We start from the raw sequence: 25,547 nt of genomic DNA on the forward strand, positions 1-25,547 counted from the left end.
TCTCCCATCTTGTTTGTTTTTTGAAGTCATGTTAGATCACATAAGAATCAGTGAGATTTCATATCTGTGGAGCCATTACTGCAAGAATACAGGATAATGACTGTATCAGTGGAGGCAGATTAATTTAGAAAACACAACAATATTTGCACACATTTCCTACAGATCAGCTTAATTGAGAATCAAAGACTTTTTTTTGGTTTGTATTTGTCTATTTATTGGATGTTACAGTGTTCTCACAGCAAAGTGTAGCTAGTCTTAGTGAAGCAGATTATTAGATATTTCAAGAAAACCATTTAAATGGTGATGCAGGGATGAATATTGGCACTAATATTCTCCAAGGACCTCCTTTTTAAAGAATGGCATTAGACCTTCAAAAAAACAAGAGGGCGGCCATTTTTCCAAATGGCCACCATGGCTGCCTTCTTCATTCAAATGCTCATTATTTGGATAGTTTAAATGATGATGCAAGCATGACATTTAGCACTGGTTTTCCTGAAGAGCCACTCTTTTTAAAAATAATGTTAGACACCGAAGTATAGAAAACATTGTTTTTAGTGATCTAAACCTATGGTTTGGTGTGGATAAATGTGGTTTCCCAGATACTCGGCCATGTGTGGACATGGCCTTAGCTATGTCTCCTCATTGTGCAGTCAATTGTGTCAAGTGGCGCCTCTCCTCTATGCACAGCTTTTATAAGAATTGAAAATATACAATACAGAAATTGTGCAACTTTTTGCAGAGTCTAATGCTGCTTTTATGTCCTGTTGGAAACATTTAAAAAAAGTAGTTTCTGAGTTGGAAAGCGTATGCGACCACTTCCTGATGTCAAGTTCAACTTTTTTTTTTCTTAATCTTAAGCAACTTTTCACTAATCCCCATTTTGCACATCAACTTTTTGCTCCAATATAGGCCTACTTTCCAACATGGTATCACCATTAGTTATTGCCCACTTAGAAAGACTTACATTTGTTAAAAAAGTTATCAGTTTGTTATTTAACCCTTGATAAAAATCAGATATGTTAGCTGAAGCTTTATTTTCTTCATTATCATCATCCCAGCTCAGTTAAATAGTCAGATAACATCAAACCAGAACATATTCTCTAGTTGGAAACTAGGACATCAGAGGAGCTAATGAATCCAGCATCAACGTTAACCCTCACAGGAGCTTTCTATCACTTCCTCTTTAAAATGTGTTGAATTCCTTGCCAAAAATGGTACTTTTATATCTTTAAACTTTTATATTTATAACCCTAATGTGAAAATGTTCCTAATGTAGCTGTTACTGTAGAATTAAAAAAAAAAAAAAGAAAACAAAAGAGGTGTAAATACCATTTGGTCCAAGTGGAAGGTGTACTTCTCTGACTGTAAATATGTATAATTGTCATGTTTAAGATCCACTCCCCGGCTCGTATAAGCGGTGCTGAAAGAGGCCGGGCCCCACGTCTTCCCTGAGTTATAGAGAAATTATAACAATATGTACAATTTATTCTGTCACAGCTTAAATTCTGACATGAAAACTGTAAAAAAAAAATATTCGACTGATGTATTTGACAGTTTTATAAGAAAAGTCTTTTTTCTATGAAGTGCAGTGCAATAAGGTCACTGGCCAAGTTGTAAGAGAGTTGATAGCCCTAAACTGTAACTCATAAGCAAACGGTTCCTCACTTTAGCACTTTTGGCTTCGTTGAAACTTGCGCCACATGTAAGCAGCTCCAAACATTCATCCTCCATGAGCCACACATGACTGCCGTAGTGTAGACAGGAGGCCTCAGGCTGTCGCGTTTCTCAATACCTCCTCAGATCAGCACTGAAACAGGGTCACTGAGCCATAACGGTTTCACTTTGAAATATATGCTGTGAGCGTTTAATGTTTTATATGCCAGAGTTATTACACTTAATGTAACCAGAATCTGTATGAGTAATATATTATCAGAGACATATAGAGTCCTCTGAGTTTAACAGAAGTAAAGAGCACGCACTGAGGCAGGGGACAGATTGATAGATCCTCTCTGTTGAATTTATGAATGCTTTGGTGCAGATTTGAAGTTGTCCTAAAGTCTGTTTTCAATCTTAAATCACAGAAAGTGCAATAAGAATGATTGTGCCAACACTCAGCAGTGTGATACAGGAGCGTACTGCGTTCACACAAGCTCCATTTTTCCGAATTCATGAGGACATCATTTCCGAGTGACCATATTTTATTTTTTATTGTGTAAAAATCTGTTCTGTTTCTGTAGGTATGGAGATAAATATCTGCAAATCACATGACATTTTGAAAAGAAAAATAAAGTTGTTTTTTTTCTTAATTTATGACATAATTATCAGAGTTACAAAAAGTAATAACTATATATTTTTAACAGAAACAATTATTGTCACAGATTAGAGTTTGTTCCAGATTTATATCAAACTTGTTTTTTCTTAATAAATAAGAATTAGCGAAATAAAAAAGGTTGTTTTTTTTTTCAAAAAAAAAAAAAAAAGTTTGTTTTCTTGAATCAAAACTAATTCAAAGGTCTGCTTTGTCTTTTTTTCTGAATTTGGAAAAAATAAGTACAAAATTTGTGAAAGATAAAATGATCCTTTTTACTTTTCTTTTTTTAATTCTTTCATTCAAAGATAGTTGTCTCATAACTACAAGACTATTTTTCACTTCAAAGAAAGGCATTTTTAAAATTTGTGAATAATTTTTTTTTTTCAATCTGGAAGAAAAAAAAATCTCTTGTTTTAAATCAACAAGATATTTATCTTATTTAAAAAAAATGAATGAAAAACATCTGCAATTTTAATGGAACAAACAAAAAATAAATAAAATAGTTATGTCATTTCTGAATTTTTTTCCCATTTAAAAAACCTTCTTGTATTTTTGGAATTTGCGATGGAAACAGAATTTTTAGAAGAAGAAGAAGAAAAAAAACGCCTTTTTATTTTTTACCTTAAATTTTTTATATGCATAATTTTTAAATCTGAACCATTCGCTTTTTTTAATATGGATGGCTACTGTTTCCATAGTTTTCAGCAGCTGACTGTCTCTTGAGTCCATTGGGAGCCAGCTAGGTTCAAATTCAAATGCATCATCCTAAATTTGCAACTGCTTAGCTGATCCTGCAGAAGTGCAGAGATTTAAGGGTGATGATTTCGTATTCCTTTAGAAAAGCAGAGCAGATTTTTTTTTTCCCTGTGTGAATGCAGTATGCTTCTGTTGTAAGGAGATCATACATCCTTCTTTCTTACAGAATTCTGTAGTGAAATAAAGATGGAGACAAGGATGACTACTAAGAGAGTCAAGAAACACTTTAAGTGATGTTTCAAAACAAATTCTTCGGCTGGTATTTGTAGTCCAATATAAAAGTGCACCTGTGTTCACAGAAGTGTTTGCACTATTGTGATCCAAAGGGAACTGGTGTGAACTGGATCTCTGTGTCTGGATTTGTCATCTAACTTCTGACTGACTATACACTTCTGGTTCTGACAACCAACCTCTGAGCACTGTGAACGATTCAATAAATGTTTTTCAATTAACATGTGATCCACCCAGTGAACCATGTGTGTTTTTTCAACCATCAGACATGTATAACTCAATTGGGTGAAGCAAAACTATGTTGTATACAACTTAAGAGTATTTAGAATCAAAGCTCACCTGTCCCTCAGGTATCTGTTGATACCAGATGATCAGTGGTCACTTTTTGTAAACATCTGCAAACTCTGCTTCTGACCAAGGAAAATGTTCTCCAATGGGGGTGATAAGGGCAAAATATGATCTAGATATTATTTTAAGAGTATTTTGACTTACCGACAGTGTTTCACAACCAAGACAAAACCCCCGCTGTTCTTCTTGAAACTGAGATTCGACCAACCTTTAATCTCTCCTCTTCAGCATCCTGGAGTAAACCTGGAGTCTTGTGTCCTCTGTTGTGTTTTTTGAACTCTCTTTTTCTTGACCAGATTAATCCATTCATTTAGAGAATTACTGAGATCCCATAGAAAGAACAGCTTTTGCTTTATACAAGCAGGGTCAGAGTTAGACCACTAGAGGGCAGTAAACTCATTTCAAAGAGAAGACTAATAAGCAACACTTTGCTGTCACTTGTCTTTGCTGCTTTGGTTGCAGTATAAATACTTTCATCTTTATGATTTATGTATTATAATCATATCCGGGGGCTCTGAGCTCGTATTTAAACAAAGAAAACATGAAAAAGGAGGCCGACGAGCTGAAATCAAACAGGTTAAAGTTGTGCTCAGTTTGCAGAACAAACAGTGAAGCAGATGAATGAGTCACACTGTTGAATCATAAAAGTTTGCTCTGAAGGAGTTTGCATTTTCTCACATACATTAGAGAGCTCAGAGAAGAGGCTGAAGCTATGAGAGATGAGAAGAAACTGAGTGACGCACAGAGAAGTGATAGATTAAAAAAAGGGGATTAATGGGGATTTAAGTTGAGTAAATATGGGTTTTAAGAATGAGAGATCTCATACTGATAGAAAGGAGCACAGAGAGGCTCATGCAGCCTGTGTTTCCCTCATTTGCATGTTTCTGTTTTGCAATGCAAAGAGGCTCACAGATTGGGACAGATGCAGGGGCCGGTGTTTGATTGGTCACCTGTCAGATCACATTAAGATGAACTCTCTCAACTTTATCAAGAAGAATCAGAAGTAAACTTTTTGTTTCACTCAGATTTCAAAGAGTCTGGCTGCATTTTAACACACCGCCTGAAACAGAAGTTTTGTTTTTAGAGACGTGAATCTGCTAATCGGAGCATGACATCTGCAATCCACTCAGGATCATAATTCTGTCTTACCGGCTTTCTGTCACCCCACTCCACACACACTCACACACACAATTCCCCTCAGTCACTCAGTACTCATCCAGCATGTGTCACTGTAAATATTGACACTGCAAACAAAGCCCCCTCTTTCGCCCCCTTAAATGTCATCCTGCCACTCCTTCTGCAAAGACCTGCACCCCATCATCGATAAGCATCTCCCTCCACAGTGCAAACTTGAAGCCCTCCCTCTATATATATATTTTTTTCTCTTTCACCACAAAGAATGCACCTTTTCTTGCTGACCTGTAAGTGGAATAAAGTGCAGGAACTCTCAATGGAGCTGAAAATGAAATGTGACTCTGCACAGATGAAGATTTCCAGCTGTGTGTGTAGAAAGTGAAAAATGAAACTTGTGGTGTTTTTTTTCCGCTGCGTCTGTCTCGCTCTCTGTCCGGCTGCTTTTCTCTGCACTCAAAGGGTTAATCTCCTGGAGTTAGTCACTATCCCTTCTATATCTCTACTGTATACACTCCTTTTCTGAGTATTTTCTCTTTCTTTGAACAACAATTCCTGTGAAGTAGTTAAGAGAAAGTCAAATATGAGTTGTGTTTCACAAAACAGGACTTCACACCGTCTCTAATACAGTGAATTTTATGTCACAGTGTGAACCAGATCAACCTCTCAGGTATTAATGAGAGGACAGGAGAGCACACAGAGTGCTGGTGTGCAGGCGGGGAACCCTGTTTTTCCTCATCTTTGCTCAGAAGATCATTGACTGCATATAAATATGGATGATGTGCCTATATCCCCTCATGTTGTTAAAAAATGAGGCCAAAATGCAGTTGCTTTGTGCTGCTGGTGAGTATGCGCAGAAGCTCCCTGGCTTCCTAAGGTTGATACAGTCTGCAGCAGGATCTCCACAGACTCACCAGATCCTTGTCCATTCAGTCTCCACCTCTTGCGACTCACAGCTGAGTGTTCAGTCCAGTATGTAGCAGGACCACCAGCCAGCTGGAGTCCAAAGACAGAGGAGCTCCTGTAGTTCCCACCCCAATGATGATCCTCTTCTGGTTCATGTTGGGCTGTAAAACCTCAATCCTGTTTACCTGTCAGTTTGTTGTAGTTAAATACAATCTGTTGAAATGTAATGAGTTGTTCTAACTTAGTTTCAAGGCCCCACTTCCTGGCTCGCTCGATTTGCTGTGTGACACGTTGTTCCTTCATTTTGTTTTGTTGCTTGGCACAGCCGGAGTGGCCACTCGTTGCAATACCTCTGTCTCTGCCTCATCTTTTTTGTACTTTTTTCTTCTCTTTTTAGTTATTTTCATATCTGAGGTCTGCTATTAATTTTACGGCTTATTTGTTGGCATGGACACCAAAATACGTGAGCTAATAATGTGCGGGTACTGCAATGTAAGTAAAGAAGAGTTGACATCAACTTGTCTTTTCATCCATTGTTATGGGAAGAGTAAGATCCATCTCCAACTGGAAAAGCACTCAGAGAGCGCAGACCTCTGCCAATCATATTGTAATTGTCACGCAACACTTAGTCCGACTTTAATGTTATGCTCCCTTTCAGCAGACTGTCTGCTACAATTTGGTGTTAGTTGCAGGCTTGTAGGATAATTTTTGACCTAACAGTGTTGGAGATTATGATGACCCAGAACATATTTCATATTCCGGATCTTAGTATCCAGAATATTGCCAGGATCTGGATCATACTTTTACATCTGTCAGAAATTACATGACCTTGTCTTGTATTGTTTTGCAAAGCAATCCGACCATTTATCACTGAGTTATATACACATATGTTGAAAACGTCCCTATCTCACAATGATAAAGAATCCTTTAAAAAGAATCCTGGATCCAGACGGTGATGCAGATCACCTCCAAAATTAAATCAGTTCTATCATATCCCACTTTGAACATTTCCTGAAAATTGCATCAAGATCCGTTTGTTACTTTTGGAGTTATTTTGTTCACAGACAAACAGACAAAGTCTCCCAAAAACATAACTTCCTTGGCAGAGGTAATGAGACGGACAAGCAAACTGTGAAAACCCAGTACCAGAGGGAGTACTGACAGAGTAGCATCATGCTAATGTGCTATTCCCAGACATGGCTAAAAGAGCTAAAACCACATTGGAGGGATTTCACCTGCTGCAAGGGAGAGTGGGTCTGAACTGACCAGGCTAGCTCAGTACTGGGCAGCTCTGGACCCTCTGGACCCTGTGGAGGTGGTGGCTGACTGGAGATTGTGATGAAAGACTTTTGACCTTAAGTCATCAGTCTGTAATTATTTCATTCTTTCATTTTTTTTTTAAATATATTTTTTGTGGTCAAATAATTCTGCGCATATTCTTTTCTTGGTTACACATATGTTATTATTGTACGGTTTGCACTGTACACTGTCTTATTAGCTGTAACGCACCCCTCCTTTCAAGGCTTTTTGAAAGAGCAACATGTGAAAACTGCAAGTTAACGTAAAGACGAAAATATATGTTAATGCTGCACAGTGGTGCAGTGGTTTGAACTGTTTTCACACAGCTGGAAGGTTCCTGGTTTGATTCCCCACTGGGCCACAGCCTTTCCATGTTCTCTCCGGCTTCCTCCCATAGTCCAAAAACAGGCTCATCAGGTTGGTCGGTCACTCTAAATTACCTGTAGGTGTGTGCGTGTGAATGGTTGTCTGTCTCTACATGTTAGCCTGGAGACCTGGTACAGCATGACAGGATAAAAGCACATCTAGGAAATCCAACACAAGTGCAGGTTTGTTGCTCTGTTGGTTTGCAAAACAGTTTAGTTACTCGACCAAGTACTAGCTCCATCCGAGACACACTAAATCTGGAATGTCCCACATTGATGATATGTGCTGTTTTCATACTTTGTTAAACTTTGGTACTTTTACATGAGTTGCCGTTAAACATGTCTCATTATCAGGTTTGCTTTTTCAAAACAGGCTGTGGATTTGTTTAGTACTGAGACACTGCATGGTGCAAATGTCAAAGACTTAGTCATACAAAAAGTCCAAACTGACATGTGACATGTGATGTTTGAATCTAGTTCTGAAGCCACACGAGGAAGAATTGTGCCAAATGTTTGGAAACGCAATTATTATTTGCTTGATCGCAAAATAATTTTCCCATTAGGTCTGGTATTTTTTTTTTTTCAATTAAGCGGTTTACCTCCACAGGATCCCTGCATCAGGGCATCTTTGAGCAGCAGGTGGTTTCCAGACCTGTTGTGGAATGACTGCAGCGTACACTTAGGGGAAGTAAAGGGTTAATTTGTCATGCAGTGCTGAGATCATCGAGATGCAACACCCACACAGTCAGAAACACTGTGCACACTAACATGACCAATATCCAGGAGCAAAACCTGTTAGCACCCAGACTCTGAGCCTCTGTGTGTGTAACAACCTCTTATCTCACTTACTTAGCCCGCATCATTCTGTCTTAACTCTGACTAAATGATACACAACCCCCAGGTTCTTCAGAAGCACACCTGCCACACTTCACCTGCTTGCCCTGTCTGTGTGTGTGTGTGTGTGTGCATACATGTGTGTAGAGTGAGTACTGTACATCTGAACACAGTCATTTCTGTCCATAATGTATGTGTTTCGGTCCGTTATTAGGAGTTCTTGTTGCTTTCTGTATTTGCGTATTGCAAATGTACAGAGAGAAATTAGTGGGCAGATGAGAGGGCTCAAAGCATATGACAGGGACACGGTGGAGTCACAGATTTCTGTGTTTTCTAACAGTTTGTGGTAAGCAGCAGAAACAGTTATCAGCACAGATGGATCTGCAGGGCTGGTTTATGTTTTCAGTGAAGGTGAGGAAACCTGCAGAAACCAAAAGAGAGTGATTTCACACTGAATTTCACACAAAAGTGTCTGCCTCAGAAACTGTAGAACTGTAGAATATGTAGGTGGGTGGTGTTTGGTTTCCTGTCTGCTTCTTTATTTGATATTAGATATATAACCTTTGACCTTTAGTGGAATAATACACTAGTTCCCTTTGTGTTGTTGAGCAGATAAAAGCCACATCTGCAAGCGTCATTTCAATAAAATTAGGGTGCATTGATGTGCATATAACAAAATTTGGCAAAATACTGCATGATGCAAATAGTGCAGAATTAATGCAAAGGTAATCCATTCAACAAGATCATTCAGGGTATATTTAATGTTTTCCTATAAAACATACCAAAGATACTTCTAAATTCCAAACTGTTGGGTAAACTGAATGCTAACAAGCTGGTGTATAGTCCCTTTAAAAAGTTTTTTTTTCAGTATTTGAGTCTTCTTAACTAGTAAATCAGTTTTTGGTCACTTCAATTGGCTTCTAATTCAATATTTTTGCTAGAAAAGCTAAATTGATACATTTCTGACTTCTTTTAATGCTTCATTACAAATCAAAGCATCAGCGACCTTTTGTGCATCTTCTCTTTCCAAATCTCTACCTGTTTGTGTAATTCCTCTTCAGGTCTGCTGAGGGAATCCATGCAGCTTCCTGTGAGTCACTTCTCGTCTTGTTATTACAAGTTGAGTCCAACCTGCTTGGCCGGTTCCTCTGGCTCCACTGGATAATAAAATCATATTGTTATCTAAGTCCCAATTATATGGGCTCAGTAATAATGTTGCTGCTGTAAACAAAGTGTTCAGTTTTGCAATAATCCATGCATGTCAGGGTTTATTTTGTCTGGGTACAAGGGATTGGGTTTGGATTTTGCAAGGCCAAGTTCAATGTAAAGGCTGTGTTTACACATGCATTTTTCCTTTTGTAAACTGAATAATCCATGTTGCCGTTTCAGAATTGTCTTCTGTATCACAGGAGTCTCTCTGAACTATAAAAATGAGTTAAACTAAGCTTAAATGGTGAATTTAAAACCAAAATAACCATAAAGGAGACAGAAGTCTTAGCTTGACATTTTATTTTGTACATACCATCATTCATTTTACAAGTTATTTATGTACAACTGTTATTTCCATTAAGGGAACTATCCCAGACTGTTAGTGAAAGTAGCTCAGTAAACCAAATTGTAAGAATAAAGAAAAAATATATTTAAATGCATATTTTCTCAACTTTTTCTCTTGGCATAATATGTTTGCTACAATAAATTGTCAGATATTTACAATAAAAACCCAGGCAGCAAGTTAGGACATGGCTAAAATAAGTCAAAATGAACCAGGCTGATAGTTAGCTGCACGTCATGGACAAAACGAAAGAAAGAAAGAAAGAAAGAAAGAAAGAAAGAAAGAAAGAAAGAAAGAAAGAAAGAAAAACCTCATTTTTGGTCACTTACTGAAGGTGGCTGAATAAGAAGTCATGCTGGATGATAGCTCACTCCTGAGTACAACTTTGATTAGTAGGCCTATGTGTCAGACATGACTAATCAAATTCCACATAATTCCCGTGCTACATGGTTGCATTTCCGTAGTATTTCATCATTTATTGTTTGACTAACTTCCAAAATTCACCAGCAGTTTTAATTGAAATTCCATGCTCAGTTGCAGAAAAAGATAGACCGATTTTACAATCTATACTGCGATTATAAAGAGTTTGATTGTGCAGTGATCAGCTCGTAGTGCCTCGAAGATCCTCAGAGAGGCTCCATTTGACGGCTGCTGACGAGTGACAAACGGACGTTTGCGGGAGTGATATACTTATCATTTTCTCGCTACTTCATCCCCTATCTGAGGTAATTCATGTCTATAAAACAGTGTACACTTCAGACCACTTCTTAGAAAAAGTTGTTCATTTTTATAGTGATTTTGTATGAAAAACAAAAACGTACGTGTTGAACTCGTTTACTTCTAAGATAGTTTTGGCTAATCCAGAACAACAACTTCCGGTCTTGATGGAAACGTTGACATTGCAGTTCTTCGCATTTCTACTTGAGACTGGCTACAGAAACAATGTAAACCACTTACACATCAGAAAAGCTGATTTTTACTGTAAAAGTAAACGTGTTTACAGCTGATGGTTGATACAGAACAAACATTAAAACAAAACAAAAAACAAAAAAAAAAAAAAAAAAAAAAAAAAAAACAATCTTTAAATAAGAAGAAATAAATCAAAAACTCTTCACAACAGCTAGTATAGATAATTTAATATTCTATACATATATCTTATCCCAATACAAATTAAAGTTTCTCTGCCAAATACCCCTTTGCATAAAAATAATACGTTTACTTAAAGTAGTACAAAATACTCTGAATATTGTTGTGCTTTCACAACAGATGAGTGCAGCAAGGAATAAATAGGTGTATTTTCTATAGCGTTTAGTTTGAAAGTATAAGTTTAAATATACACACATTCATATGGAAATTTCATGTGTTTCCAAAACAAATGCACACCTTGGCAAGAGTCAGATCTCTGGGACAGTGGCTGGTGGGTCTATCCCAACACACTAGCTTTGTAGGATAAGTTTCACAGTGTGGTCTTACAGCTTAACATGTTTGTACATTTTTTTATTTGTTAAATTATAATTTGTGTTATGATTTAATTCATCCATTTCAATGGGTTTGATTTTGTAATGCTTGGAAGAAAGTTTATTTGTTACAGTTTGCATCATAACATTACTCAATATTAGTTACCTGTCATCCCACAACTATTCATGAAGCATTACTTACCCATTAACTTACTTAGTACTTTGATTACCACTATTGTTATGACTATAGCTACGAGACATGAAGTCAGGCCTTTTGTAATTGTTTTGAAAGAGAAAGCCGCCAATAAAAATGAGGGTCATGATAGCCTAATAGGAGGCATGTAAAGGAGTACATCACGGCATCAAATAACAAAGACACATTAACCTCCAGGCTAGATAAATGTCAGCAGCAAGGCTTCAGGAATTCTCCCTCAGGCTGACTCACCCAAATCAAGCACAGTATAATGAGAATATTAATGCTGTGCTTTTACAGTCCCGTAACTGCATGAGAGGTTTACAGCGCTGGGTTGGTGGTTCAATTGCAGCTCTCCAGGTCACACTCTGAGATGTCTTTGGCGGACATGTGTTTGTACGTAAGCCTAAGTCGTGGTGTGGTTGTTCTGTGTATCAACACTCATGGACGCCTCTCGTCCAATCAGATCCCTTGGTTTATAAACAGAGGAGTAACATTGTGCAGGTGGTTTGTTTTTTTCCATTCAAGCCCTTCTTCAGCATACGAGAAAGGGATTTAAATGTAATCCAAAAACTTCACTTTCCTGAGAAGAAATCCACCTGACCTTTTTCTTGGAAGTGATATGGGAGTCTCCCAGGAGAGGGGAATTCTGGGGGAGTTTTCTCTCCAAGAGATGCTCCCACTCCTCCGTGCATCTCATTTGACTAGCAAATGTTTATGCAAATCCACAGAGCTCTTGAGTTGGAGAGTGGAGTTTACAAAGTGGGATGGGTCAGGTCACACACGTGTGTGTTTATAGAGAGAGGGATTACTCTGTGCGTTCACCATCTTGCTCCCTCTACAACATATTTTATGTAATCAGAATGTACACACATAGCATTTTTCATACAGTATGGATAGATGTGTGTGTGTTTGTGTGTGTGTGTGTGTGTGTGTATGGGTGGGTGCAAGAGAGTGTGTGTTCATTGAATTGCCGGTGTTGCATCACAAAAGAATGAGCGACACATGTACCTTCCTCTTTGTAGTTGCACAACAGCTCTCTTCTTGTTCCCTCTCCCTCTGCGCGCCTGTGTGTATGTGTGTGTGTGTGTGTGTGTGTGTTTCTTCATTCATATGCAGCCTCATGTAGTAAGTCGTACTTGTAGTGAAGACTGAGAGGAAGCTGTCACAAAGAGGGGAAGTGTGTAGTAAAAATATGTCAAGATATGTCAAGTATTGTTCACCTCATTTAGAGAGTTTCCCCTTTTTCACTTGTGCATGTGCGCGCTTGTGTGTGTGTGTTGCTCTTGTCCTCCTGAGTGTGTGTGTGTGTACATGTTGCAAAAAGAGGGATACACCCAACGCTGATGTGACAGGCATAAATAATAACTGGATGGTTCTTTTTTCTTGTTCCTCGTTCTTTAAACTTCCTTCGATGAAGTTCTCCATGAGGTGATCAAACATTAAATAAAGACTGTTTTCTCGTTATTATTTTATGAATTCCAAACAAAAGACACACTAAAACTCTTAATCTGATCTGTGCTGACCCACCCCAACTCTGTGTGGTGTATATGGAGACAAAAAAAAGCAATGCACGCTGTGTGAAAATTTTGCAAATGTGTGAAATTTAGGTGGAAAATCAAACAAAAAAACACCTCCTCATTTCTGTGACCCAGATGTGTGAACCATGATTGTATCATCATCGTGTCACTTGCATCACACTTGGTGCAAGTCTTAGGGCACATATGCATGCTCACATGTGTGTGTGTGTGTGTGTGTGTGTGTGTGTGTGTGTGTGTGTGTGTGTGTGTGTGTGTGTGTGTGTGTGTGTGAGTGTGTGCATGTTAGAGTGACCCAGGAAGCTGTGCTGTCTCTCTCTCTTCTGGTCCCACAGCTGGTATCTGTCACTTCCTGCTCTCTTCCTTCGTCCACTCAACGTCTGCGGACACTCGGTCAGACTCCGGGTGAGGATTCCCTGGGGTTTCCGTCGCCACAGGATGAAGCTTGAGGAGGAGATGGCAGCTGTGGTGTCATCACCGTGTAAGTATGGGACTCCAATTTGTTTATTTCATTCATTCTTCTTCTCTTGCTGTAAATACGTCGCTTTAAAGGAGCTTCAGAGTTGGAGGACACACAACTCTCAGTGGTCAGTGAGCTTACATAGCGGTGTGATCTGTTAAGTCGATCAAAGTTATCATGACTCGTACTTAAGATCTAATTTACAAGATTTCTTTAACTCAAAAATAACATTCGGACGGATTCCCTCCAGAAATACAAGCCATTAACTTCTCATAACCCACATTTGATCACAGTTCAACAGGTCAACTCCAGTTTAAACCCACCAACACATAGTTCTGTATTTAAAAGAAGAGGTGTTTGGTGGCTTCTTCCTTGTTTTCATGCTGACTGAGTTTCTCTTTCTCTTGCTGGGAAACAGGGAGAGGAGAAGGGGAATGAGGAAGTCGGACTGTGTCTCCTGTTTTGCATGTTTTTTTTGTCTCCATTGAGATAAGAGCAGTTCAGGTTTTAGATATCTCAACTGCAAAGATGCAGAACAGCAGAAAGGGCAGACAAGAGTCTGATCTGTGACATTTCTTTGTAGTGTTTGTTCACCGATAGTGTTTTGTCGTTGCTGTGATAAGTTGCATCAGATGGTGAAAGCATTAGCATGATGTAGAGTGTGTCTCTTTGGTCCAAAACTGAAAGTACAGCAACCTACGCAGTCATTTATCTATTTCTATCTGTTAGGCAGGGCTTCTTCTTCTTATTAGAGAAACCAAGTTAGGGTCCTGGATTTCCAATAAAATTTAAAGTGTTGGATTTATGTACTTGAAATATCGGACGTTGCGTTCTTGGCAAGTTACGTTGTATAGATTTGTTATCTTGAATATCTTCAAAAATTTCCTCAATGACAGGAATACACCAGATCTGCTCCGGCTCTGCTCCGTTGTGTGCGTTATCACCAGACTGAGGACTTCCCTAAAGTTCGACCTCAATTATGATCCTCTCCTGGTTCATGTTGGGCTGTAAAACCTCAAATCTGTTGATTCCTGGTCTGGCTGCACTTATCATGTCTGTCTGTTGATTTTGACACTCTTTCTTTTATTTTGAAAGTCACTGGGTGTTTATATGTAGTGTCCATGCACAACTTCCTGTCCCACTCTATCTTTTTTGTGTAAATTGATGATTCACAGCTCCACTTAGCAACTTTGTGGCCATATTTAGCAGTTTTTTATACACCCCTTGTTAACCTTTTTCAAAACACCAACTTCCTATCCAGCTTGGTCTTTTATCTAAATCAACATGTAACAGTTCCGGTATCTAGCAAAATAGAAGGCTTGTGTATCTGCCTCCAACATTGACTTTATTCATTTTTATGTGGTTTCCATGCACAACTTCCTGTCTTGCTTGATCAACTTTGGATAAAGTGACTTATCGCAGCTCTAGTGTTGCCAATTTAGCGAGTTTGTCACAATATTTAGCAATTCTTCCTGGAGTTTGGAGACCTTGCCATGAAAAAAAAAAGAAAAAATAATTGACTAAAGAAAATAAATTCAATGCTAAAAACACATTTACTCTTTGTCTCTCTGATGACGTTATTTTGCTCCTGCAGCGTCCGTGACAAAAACATGCAAATTGCCATTATGCAACATAGTTATTGACATCATTTAGCGACTTCTAGGACAGCCAATCACTACCTTTCTTACTAAGAAGTCCCTGCATAACTGATCTGCAGGGCTACGACTTGCCTGAGCTGGGATGCAGCCTGAGCACAAGGAAGTGGAGATGGTATGAGCTGAGCCATTGGGTAGAATAGCCGTATGCAGGGATGCAGTATATTTTGCCTGTGAGTGCCAAAAAACAGCTCAGAAATGATTCATTTAAACTTTCTGCAATCACTTCACACTGCTACAACTGCAATCTAAGCAAGTGTTTGTTATTTTTTGAGTCAAACCTGTCTTATTACACCTAATATGAGCCTTGTTCATCTTAAAAAAAGTCCCCAAAAATTGCTTGAGTTGTGTGAAAAGAGTAAAAAAATCTGCAAATGAAATAAGAAAAGTTTACTGGTTTAGTCCTTTTTAATGAGACATTATTCTTATTTCAAGAAACTTGGGAATATCCTCTAATAGGGTTTCAAACCGGCCTCTGTTGTCATATTTTCACTCCATGGTGCGACTGGAAAACATACAGTTCTTCACTTTCATTTTCCCTCCTTGAAGAAACAACTTACTGACATTCATGTGACTTCTGCTCAAGTCTAAGGCTTGACCTGAATATTGAGTTTGATGGGAAACGTTTAGCAGCATTTACACTCTGCACTGGTGTGTTCTTCAAAATAAAAGTAGTCCTTAGATGTTGAGCCAAGCAGCAGAAATCCACAGGAGCTTCACCTTTGTTATTGTTTGTGACACCTTTGTGAAGGTTTTAGGAGAATACAGGTGTGACTTGCAAGAAAAGAAATTATCTGATGACTAAAAGGTGTCCAATTAAAAATAGGGAGTGATGCAAGAAAAGACACAGAGTAAAACAGAGCACAGCGAGGGTGTTGTATATAATCCAAACCTCAGGATCCGGCTGAGCAAGAACAGACGAGAGTTTCCTAACACTCGCTACGAGTCCTGACACGACGCCGATCGTGACACCGAGCCCCGGGATGAGATCGTGGAACAGGGAGTGAGACCAGACCCAGAAAAACGGGATTCCACTCTCACCGCCTGCTCACGGAGCAACATACCACTCCGAGAGTTTCCCACGAGAAAAACCTCAGGCGTTTTTCGGTCCAGGTAGAAGGGGAAAAAAAGACTGAACCGAGACAGGAGAGACAGGGAGACAGATACTGAGAGGGATAAGGCATGGAGGCATGGGAACAGCGTGGAAAGATGTTTACAGGAAGAGTGCATGAGAAAAACTTCAGATATCATCAGGCCTCACTTTATCCATCAGCTCACTTGTGTTTTATGTAACTGTCCCAGGACCACTCCTGCTGCTTCAAACACACAGACACATAATGATAAAAAGCTCAGGGTGTGTTCATGACCCACTAAAGTACCTGGAATTGCCGGTGCTGTGACTTTTTTCTCCTCTTCCCTTCTTCCTCCTGCCGCCTCCATCCATCCCTCACTCTGTGTGTCAGGAGGAGAGAGTCAGAGCTGTCAAACCTGTTCTTTGTCTTCATTTATCAGCTGGATCTCCAGGGATTTTCTTCCTTCACCACCTCTTCCTGCTCTTTTAAAGAACACACAGGGGATTAACACTAGAAGTCCCAGGGTTTTCTTACCCCTGCTGCAATGCCCAGAGGACAGCCAAATGGCTGCTCAGTTAGAATGTACAACTGAACGGCCTTCAATTAGCCACCATTGTTTTGCAAATGCAACCCTTACCTGACAGATTGGCAGTCCACAGATGTGATACATGATCAGGGGGGAGGGGTGTGCCTGAAAAGAGCCTGGAAGCTTCCAACATCTACTGAAACTTTTTGCATCGGGCTGTTAGAGTGTGAGGCAAGTGTAGCTGTAAATATCTCTGATATAATTAGAAAAAAATATTTCTTCCATAACCCGTATTAAAGTTCCCCTGTCCAAAACAGCTGTTGACTGTTTAGTTTAAGTTTACTATATTTATTTTGAAGTTAGTTTTTATAGCTATACTATCTCTATATTCTTCTTGATAGAACTTTGTTTATGTGTGTACAGCCTTTTGTGCGACTGTGAACACTGTAAGCTGCTACATAAAAGAAACCTAAACTGAACTGACTGCCTCTGTCACAAGCTCCCGTCAGGTCCACTGTTTGCATGGCTGCTATTTTTTTTTTTTTTGACAATATATCTGCTTGTATAACTGTTGGTTCACGTTTCACAAATGCACACACACACACACACACACACACACACACACACACACACACACACACACACACACACACACACACACACACACACACAGGTGCCACCCAAAGATCTAACTTTGAAGACATGCATATTAAAAGAAAAAGACCCAGTGTTTTTTTCACCATAATAGAGTGTTGAGTCTCGAGCATGCAAAGTTGACATGGGGTGCTTTGAGTAGCCTGGATAAAGTTTATCTTCATCTACCCATATTTGACATTTACTCCTGAGAGACACAGAAAATCCTGGTTAAAACAATAGAATAAGAAAATAAATAGTTAGAAAGATGGATGGAAAATGTAAAAGCAGGCCAGCTGGATGTAAGGTGGAAGGGTGGGTGTGGCTGTGAACGATGGCTAAACTGGGGACCCGAGGTGGATAAAAATCTCACTCACAGCCCATGATAGTTTATTTACTCAACCTGTGCATCAGCAATAAATCTCAGCAAGAAATAAAATTCATAAACTGTGTTGACCTCATACTGAGAAGGGAGGGGAAAATAACTTTCTGTCGTGATAACAAAAGTGGACTAATTATAGCTTGTTGAACATAAAATGAAGTCATTAACATTTTGTACTAAACCTCTACCTCTCTCTCATAACATTACAACACATTGGTTTATTCAGGTAAAGGCATAGCAACATCTTTCCCTTTTTCAGTAGTTCAGGAGAAAGTAATTGCCTCATTTACAAAACAATGGTGATCCGTTGGCTGTTCACACCTACAGTAGAGATGTTGATTCCAGACTAATCCAGCCACTTGGCTGCCCCTTGGGCATGGAAGGTAGAAAAGCCAAATGGCTGGGCTGTGGGACTTCTAGTGTTAATAGAGAGTACTTGTTGGGAATTATTGAGAATCAGGGACAAAAGTGGGATTTAAAACCTCTAATCTGGGTATTTGTGATGGTCTCATCAGTCAGTGTCTGAGCTGCTGCTGATGAGCACCTGCTCAGCAAAGAGACCTCAGGCAGGGTTACTAACTGCCCGACCTTTGACCTCTCTGTGTAGAAGGCTCCTGAAAGATCAGTCGAACAACTTTGCATGGAAGGACCAAGGCTCATAATTCACTTATATGCTGAGAACACGACTTTCAGCTGCTGGAGTCTGAGCCTGTTTAGTTTTATTTTAAATGGAGCCACATCTGTAAGAAACGTGTTTTTTGGGATGAGCAGCAGAGCTGAGTACATGCCCATGAACAAAGTGCCAAATCTTCTCTACTCTTCTTTGGGGCTTCTGGTGCCCCAGGTGCTGACAACCAGGTCCCTGACTCTAATTTTTTTAAAAGTTGTTCTAGCTCACAGTTTATGTTATTTGTAAGTAATCTGTTTCTTCCTTTTTACACATTTCATACCGTGATAAAGTCTATCAACTACATGAACTCTAACCCCTGTTATTTAAAATCTCTGTATTAGTAGTCATCTAAATTTTTATCCTGTTATTGATAAGGTAAGATATTTATCAGTACAGTTACATAGCGCTATTTTTTGAAACCCAACAAGTAAATGTTTTGAGTTTGTACTGTGCAAAAGTTGCTGGCTAAATGTAGCGCTACTAGCAGCCCAGTGTTGCAACGTCTCCATTGTGTAATGTTGGTGAATCCTGGTAAGCTTTGTCCCACCAGTGCTCAGAGCTAAGGTAACCTCATTTTTCATTTTATTGATGGACTCTCAAGGTTGAACAGACTGCTGCAGAATAACTGCAGCATGTGGGTTGGAATGAACATTATCACCAGCAGCTTAGCCCTTTTAGCCTTTAGCTGGGGCTGTGTCACTCTCCCGCTTAGCTTTTCTCTGCTCTTCTGTCCTTTTTCTGTCTGACAGTTATGCTCCTGTATCCACCATCACTACAAAAGGAATCACTGAAATCGTTTTTAGCAGAGAGAAACAGATTCTCTTTTCACTGCTAAACATCGCTAGCCAGCGTGGTGTTTTCATAGAGACGTGAAAGCGCTGTAAATTAATAGAATGTTGCTAGAACCTTTATTGGCACTGATAATCTCATTTTAAGATGTGGATTACGCTTGGGCATGTATCTAGAAGAGATACTTTTTCAAGATAACTTTCAAACTTCTCACAGCCCATTTAATAGTTGTTTTAACTATAAGTAACTGTTATGTGTTTTCTAAATTTATTTCATTTTTTTTAAAAGCCACCAAATGTTACGCTCATTATAGCTGTTTAATGAGAAGAATTTTGCATGTGAGTTGTTTTTCAAGTGTAACATTATGATTCATTAATCAAAAAAACAAAAACAAAAGACAAATAACACATAAAGTAAATGTATGGAATAAATATGCCCAAAAAGTACCCAGTATTGTATTAAATCATTAAAATGTGGTATTGCCCAGCAGTACTGCCAAAGCAAACTTCCAACTTGTCAAAACCAAAAAAGCATTTTTGTCTCATTGCTCAGTGCAACTGACTATTTGATTGTTGTGAGTATAAGTAAACAAAAACACTTTTTCATCTTTTTTGATATGAAAAATTTTGTTGTTTAAAAAAACGGATCATTACAAGCAACCAAAGCCTTAGGAAGTAGATAAAAACTTACATTTTTACCCACTTTTTAGTTTTTGTAGAAGATCTCTAGATTTATATACTGTAAGCTGCATTCATGGTAATGCATTGGAGTGAAAGCATCACCTGACTGCTGCAGAAGTTTGCAGGAGTGTTAGGAGTTATTAAGTGACAAACCAAGAGAAGGGGTCGTCCGAGGGGTACAGAGGTGATGGATGGGGAAGTAAAGTGATAAAAACAGACTCTGCTGCACAAAGTTTTGTTGTTCAGTTTGTGGGAGGTTAGTTTCTCTTGTGTCTCATTGTTTTGGAGAAAATGAATCTTTTATTTTTGAATCACAGTGACCAGCCTGAGAGATCGGGAATTCCGGGTGTTTCTGTTTACAGCACTCGAGTAAAAGTTCTGTTCCTGACCGTCGTCAAACTACTCTGCCTCACTCAAGTGAAAAAGTGACTCAGAGCCAAGCAGAAATTTTCCACCCCAGCGCTGACTCACTCTTTGCATCTCATTTGCATAGCTTTGCATCCTGCTGTGCTGCTGCCAACTCTCCCATTCAGCTGGATACCTGTGAAATATTAGCTCTGTGTGCCTGAAGGTCCACATTATGACAGATTAAACCCCAATCTGAGTTTTTTTTTCATCTGATGTTTGCAAAGTCCACACACTCACACACTCACTCGCACACACACACTGCAGACCTGTGACCTGAGGCTGACAACAACTCCATGGTTCTTTTTTTTTGGCTGTTTCATCTCATGTGCAAACACACGCAGAAGAAGCTCTGAGACGTTTGCACAGCTACAGTACATCCTGTTCCAGAGAATACCCCCCCTCTCAACACAGGCACACGCACACACACACTCACACCACAAGTTCCCCTTCATGACAGTATCAAACTCTTCCTTTGTGAATTGTTCCTCTCTTTTTGTTTAAATATTGATTCAGGATCAAACACACCTCTGGTCCTTATCTGAATGAGAAGAAAGTCACTTTTTCAGGCGCTCTAAATGAATTTGTGGTGAAACAGCCTAATAGAAAGAAACCTCTGAAAGCAGTAATTTCACAGGCCTTGTTTTAATTTTAGGAACTGTTCAGTGAATGTAGAGCTACAAAAAAGTCCAGTAATAATAATAATAAAAAAATAGTGGCAGACAAAATATTATTCATCTTATTTCCTTCTTACCTTGTTTTTATTGACTGCTTATTTGCTTTAACGAGGGTTCCCTTTTTCCTACTGAGCACTTAGCTACTTTGTCGATTATGATTGTCTTTTGATGATAGTTAATGTTAAAAGAAGACTGACTTCTCAACTGCAAACGAAATCTAAGTGCAAGTAAAAACAAAGTAACCTTGAATTTCTAAGACACAGCAAAGAAGAAAAAGGATTTTTCTTACCTGTGATTCCTCCAGCTTTCATCCATAACTAACATTTGTTTTTGAATCTTTTCTCTGACACAGAGTTCTGCTGATAAAAATAATATATTTCCAAGCTTCACTTTAACCAGTGAGAATATTCAGTGGGTGGTGGGTTTCAGTCCCACAGCTTTCAGCGTGGAAAACTCAGCAACTACTGAGCACAAATTGTGCTTGCAGATGTTAGAGATTTACATTATAAAATTTATATAATATTATATAAAATTGACTTCTGATGTGACTTTACCCACAACTAGAAAGTTTTTCTGCAAGTTTTAGGGATCTTTTAAAAAAAGACAGGATGTTTGAAAATGGTATCAAAGGGTGAGGTTCATAGACTGTATAAAATATGGACGTAGTCCGTGACATCAGTCCATCAGCTCCTGATGCAAAGTGATGAAGCTGATCGTTGGCGGGGGCCATATTGGATGTGATGCAGACTTTGAGCTTCCTTTCTAACAGCTATAGGGCGCCCATCAGTCACGTGAGCTGAGCTGTGCTTCTAACTGGACAAACTTGTAATCCTCTAAATTGCTGAGTTAAAAAAAAAGTCCCTGTACAGTGTGTGTCAACAGCAAAATAAACGTTTCAGACCTAGCCTGTATATATGTTTTGAATGCTGTAAAAGTCTGTTTTATTTGTCCTGGTGTGTCCATGGTTTCTGGCCAAGAAAACTCTCATTGAACAGCAACTCTTAGCACTTCTGCATACACTGTAAAATGTGATTTTGCATATTTGTTATTCTAGTTCATTATTCTATGTCAATATGACAAACGATTCCTGAAGTTTTTGTGATAACTTTTAATTATAAGTTGGCATCATCTCAACTACAAAATATATTTCAACTTGAAAATATACCTTCAAATAATTTAGTAATGTATGTCCAATTGAAAATGGAGGAATTGGGGTGGGGGTGGGATTAAAAATGCCTATGTCATCACGTTTCTGCTACTGTTACTAAGGCGCATTGTGGTAATGGGTGACTTCAGAAAACTTGTAATTTTTTCTCTTATAAGCAGAGTTTTCAGTGGTCATTAACTCTTTTTTTTTGTTAGTAAACTTTTTTTTATTAACACTTGCCCATGGTCCTAATGGTCAAATACTACGAGTCTGCTGCTGCACTTTGTCTCTTAATTTTCCAAACACCTTAGCTCCTCCAAGCTGTTAAGTAAAGCTACAGCTTTCGTGTTTACCCAGAATACCTTTGTGAATTGTGAGCTACAAGTCTTAACTTTAATTAATATCGTGAACTTTTGGGTAAAGTTGATTGTGCTGTGAAAACCTGATCACGTGATCGCCTCAATACAGTCAAAAAGTGACACACACCCTGTCTGAAAAGGACATGAGAGTGAAGCTTTTATTATCCAGCTGACAGGTTGTATTGAGTCCAGGTTTGGGCTTTGTGTTGAGCTCACTCTAAGACCAGACAAGCAATCATACCTTCAGCTTGTTTTAAGAGAGGACAAGCATATCTGCAAATGCAGTACAAGTGTGAGATGAAAGTAAGAAAAACTGACTTGCTATATTTAAATAAAGACTTTTTAATTTTTTATTTGCATTGATAAACAGTGATCACTTTGTATCTTTACTCTTTGAGGATCCCAGACCTTTTGTCATAACAACAATCACTCCCTCGTGACAGCGGCCCGTAATGTGTTGGATGAATTGTTACAGCAGGCTAAGTGCTGGTTCAACATGTGTGTACTCTGAGTGTTAAAGTCATCACAGGCTGCTGTGCGTGTTCAGACTTGTCCAGGACTTACAGAAAAGACAGTACAGTGTTGACTGTGAGTGTTTGTGTGTATAACAAAGAAACAGGTACAGAGAGTGATGAAGAAGAGGAGGAGGAAGAGGAGGCACTCATCCATCTAAATGAGCTCATGTTACTCCACCTTTACTTTCATTTATTCTGTTTTGCCCTCATGTCTGTTTCTTTTTTTCCACTCAGGCCTCCTTCTTCTGGTACCTGTTCGTCCTGCAGAGCGACCGACATCCTCAGTGCCATCAATCACACCTTGTGCTCATCTTGGCACAAAGTGTAAGCCCCAAACACATCTCGAGCTTCACAGCTTGCACATACACACATCCTGTACTTAGTGAGGTGTGTGCAGGAGAGCATCAGAAGAGGCCCTGTGACTCTGACACACATGCACACACACTCATACCCATTTCCAAGTGTCCTACGCAACATGCCCACACGCTTTTTGTGTACGACTTATCACGGCCCTGTGTTTCCTGTTTTGCAATCCCCCCAGAAATGGTTGGCCTCTGGTAGACTCAATGACACTCTGATTCTGCTCCCCCAAGAAAGTGCAATGAACACTGAGATCTATAAAAGCAAGTACAGAGTGTCTTTGAAAGAGAAAGCTAAAAAAATGCAGTTTTTTTTTTAAATTTAACTTCACAGAGCCAGAGTGGCTGCCTGTTGCAGCAGCTCTCTCTTCCCTATTGTTTTTTGTCTCTTTTTTTTTTTTCTCGCTTTTTTCTCATCTTTTTTCTTCTGTGTATATTTGGAGCCTGACATTAATTTTATGTTGTTTGTTGTTCTTTGACACCAAACTGGTTGCGTTTGCAATGGTGTGCTTAGCCTTTTTTACTTCTTTGTGTGTCCAGAGACCTTACTTGTAAACTATAGTCGCATTGTTTACGCACAAGTTTGTAGCTAACAGTATGTCCAAGCTAGTTGGTGCTAGGCCTGATGTTTCCTGCAGGCTGAGGAGGAGGCGAGAACAACATGTTGGTACTGTGATGTAAGCTAAGAAGAGATGACATCAATCTGTCCTTTCATCAGTTGTTATGGGGAATGTGAGATGTATCACCACTAAGATGGATGAGCTAGCCGTGCTTACCCAGCACCAGAGGGAATACCAGCAGAGTAGCATTATGCTATTCACAGACATGGCTAATGGATCTAACACCTGACAGGAATTTCACACTGGAAGGTTTTTACCTGCTGTGATCTGACAGGATACAGGAGAGAGAGACTGAACGGACTGGTGAAGCAGTCCAGCTCAGTCCTGGACCCTGTGGAGGTGGAGGCTGACTGGAGAATGATGGCCAAGCTGCCATCTCTTATGGACATTTTTCTTCTTGTTGACACCTGTTATATTATTATTCAGCCTCTGTCTGAAACACTTCGTTTTGGTCTCTTTAAGCCCCATTCCCATCAGGCGATTCAGTTCAGTTCGTCTCTGTACGGCACACATTTTGTGGTGCTACCTTTGACTAAACTGGAGTAGGTCCCCAAATTACCAACCTGTACCGTCCCACTTTTTGGTATCCTTCTGTTGGAGTGCCAGACATACTGATCCTACCCCAGAAGGTGGAGCAAGGAACACTGCAGTCTGTTGATTGGTTGAAAGAATCGTCACTAGGCTTACACGTCACCAACCAGAAAGGCATGTGCAATCACAAACAGAATCAGGCTTTACTGATCCAACCCGTACCAAAAGGAACTGATCCATACCGAATTACTTGGTGGAAACGGGGCCAAAGGAAATGCCATAAAATGTGTGGCGTACCCAGACAAACTGAACGATCTGTTTTGGGGAACGAGACTTACGTCTAATAATGGGCTGTGGTGTGAGGCCTGAAGCCTGTTGTGACCTCATCATTTCAGCAAATCCAGTGAAGATCTGGTGCTTTTTTAGAACAGACTGTTTTGATCAGTTTTCATACAGATTCAGGGATATGTAAATGTTTGAAAATCTGCACACGCTCAGTCTGAACATCTATCTTTGGTGCTTTATATCCATAAATTTAGCATGTAAGATTGTCCATCCCCCCAAAAGGAGTGTGGCTTGGATGATTTTGGACTCATGACTCTCTGGTTTTACAAATGATCTGGCTGTCAAGTTTGTGTGACTTTGTGCATGAAATGAAGCTTTGAAAACCTCCTGAGTTTATTTGCATTTCATACCGTTCCCTCTAAAGTTCAGAGACAAATGCATCACAGCAGATAACTCAGCGTGGGTGTTTGGACTTTATCTTTACGCTGCAGGTGAGAGAACACCATCCTGGGTTATAAACCTGCGTAACACTATCTGTGTGTGTGTGTGTTCCTATGTTTGCATATGAAAAACTCCTCCTCACTCTGCAATTATCCCTCCACAGGCCTGTGCACCTGTACTTTACAACTCACCTGACTAATGTGCCGACTATCACACACAACTGAGTCAGACCAAATACCTCTACGTTGGGCTGCTGTTACAGGTAGAGGTGTGGGGGGAGGGTTCCAGTCTATATTTTTTGCTATCATGAGCTTTAATGAATAATCAATTTATCTTAAGTCGTCCCCATTGAGGTGGTTTCCCCCCTGCAGGCAGGTGTTTGCATATGTGTGACTCTGCAGCAGACAGGGAGATCCCCT

General features: G+C 39.4%; 1 long non-coding RNA gene across 1 annotated transcript in view; it reads left to right on the forward strand.

Moving 5' to 3' along the window:
* Positions 1-13,296: 13,296 nt before the first annotated feature.
* Positions 13,297-25,547, forward strand: part of LOC141802166 (uncharacterized) — a 29,485-nt gene continuing 17,234 nt past the window's right edge. Inside the window, exons 1-2 of the long non-coding RNA XR_012599458.1 lie at positions 13,297-13,402; positions 23,127-23,216. This is a non-coding gene — a long non-coding RNA (uncharacterized LOC141802166). The remainder of the gene's footprint in view (positions 13,403-23,126; positions 23,217-25,547) is intronic.

The sequence above is a fragment of the Halichoeres trimaculatus genome, unplaced genomic scaffold, assembly GCF_033239565.1.
Source record: "Halichoeres trimaculatus isolate MK-OKI-2021-1 unplaced genomic scaffold, fHalTri1.1 fHalTri1_scaffold_13, whole genome shotgun sequence".
NCBI classification, from domain to species: Eukaryota; Metazoa; Chordata; class Actinopteri; order Labriformes; family Labridae; genus Halichoeres; species Halichoeres trimaculatus.